The sequence below is a fragment of the Chaetura pelagica genome, unplaced genomic scaffold (assembly GCF_000747805.2).
Source record: "Chaetura pelagica isolate M959 unplaced genomic scaffold, ChaPel_1.0 scaffold69, whole genome shotgun sequence".
NCBI lineage: Eukaryota > Metazoa > Chordata > Aves > Apodiformes > Apodidae > Chaetura > Chaetura pelagica.
In genome coordinates, this window is record NW_009970724.1 from 10,309,163 (window position 1) to 10,310,867 (window position 1,705).

The window sequence follows — 1,705 nt, forward strand, 5'->3', positions numbered from 1 at the left end:
AAGAGATCATGGTAGTTGAGCTAGGAGAAGATGAGAACCTGGGTGAGAGCTTTGGTGGTCTGGAGAGGGGAAAGCCTGAAACACAAAGGGGTTATAAAGGAAATTAGAGGCATGATCTGCTTGATGAATAAAGTGTGTGGCAAGTAGACAGACCATGCTCCATAGTGTAAAAAATGTCATAAAGGAACTGCAGAAAAAATGCAATGATTAAATCAATATATTCTTCTATATCTAAAGCTTTTGCTTCCAGTAGTTTTCTAGTTCAATAATGTATGTGCTGTGACAGATACAGAATAGTCAATATTAACAATCCCCCCTCCAGCTGCTGCTAAGTTTATTTTAAAATCTTCATATTTTCATACATGAAGTAGATGTTTAAAATTGATCAGAGTTCAACATATTTATATTAAAACAGATCCTGTTTTATCAGGCAACTGAAACTGTTCTGATAGTTAGAGCCATGCCCTTTAGCTATCAATATAATTGTCCTTTGACAGGTAACCAATTGCCATGTATACAGACTCTGTATGCAAAAATAAAGATCTTATCTCCTTGGATATACATCTTCTTAGCCACTCCTGCAGGAGAAGCAGCTCACAGAGCTTCTGCATCTTTCACTCACAAAACCAAATGGCAAAGCGGATCAGTATAAAGGGTGAATCAGCACCTCCCATCCCTCCCTGGCCTATTGTGCTGGTCAGTCCTCATCCTGAACCTTTAATAAAAGCCTGTTTCCAAACAGCAAGGTGGAGAATAAGTGACTGACATCTGTTAGTCTTTGTAGTCTGTTGTAGCCTAATCTCCATGAACATAAAAATGGTGATTTTTTTCCCTTTTCAAGTACCAATTTGGCACACCCTTACCCACCACTTTAGTCTTCTCCTTTCCCAGGGGAAGATTTTAGTGCCATCCGGGAAACCTTGGTCTACTATAACAGATGCCAGGTAAGCAACTGCCTCTAACTTCCAAGTTGCCAGAAGAAGTTACAAAGATCACTAAACTCTCAGAGTGACAGGTGATCGATATGCTGAACAATTAGTATCAAATATACAGTAAATGATGCATAATATCATTGGTGAAAAATGTTCTATTTAGGCAGAATGTAGATTGATGTCAGAAAACGCTCTTTAGTGTGTGGCATAATCAAGTCAACTGCTTGATGGATGTACTATATGGCCTATTTACATAGCTTGGCTTCAATACACTTACATGATATTTGCATCAGAAACATATCTATAGTCAACCAATGGGAAAGAATACATGATTTTACCAACATGCTTATACATTAATAATATTACTTGGCAATCTGATGTTTCAAGACCCAGGGTGAATTACTTATTAAAAACCCATATACAGCTATCTGTCTTTATCTTTCTTTCTGTGTGAGCCATAATGGCCCTGATTGTTTTCAAAATTACATTTGGCCAGGATATGACTGTTACATGAAACCTCTTAAACCAATATCGTTTCCCTCACTGATAAAATACATTATTCTGCTGGGTGCATTGAACCAAACCATTAACGAAGGAAGCTTAACCTAACCTTTGAGCTTCTGACCAGCTGTTAGAGCAAACTAACATTTCAGAAATTGTTTAAAGAGTGGAATTGACATGATTATGAATATTTATATTAAGTTCACTCATTTCTTGGAGCTTCTCCTATCACCCTCACTTTTAATGGTTTGAATTTTGTAGGAGACATAGTT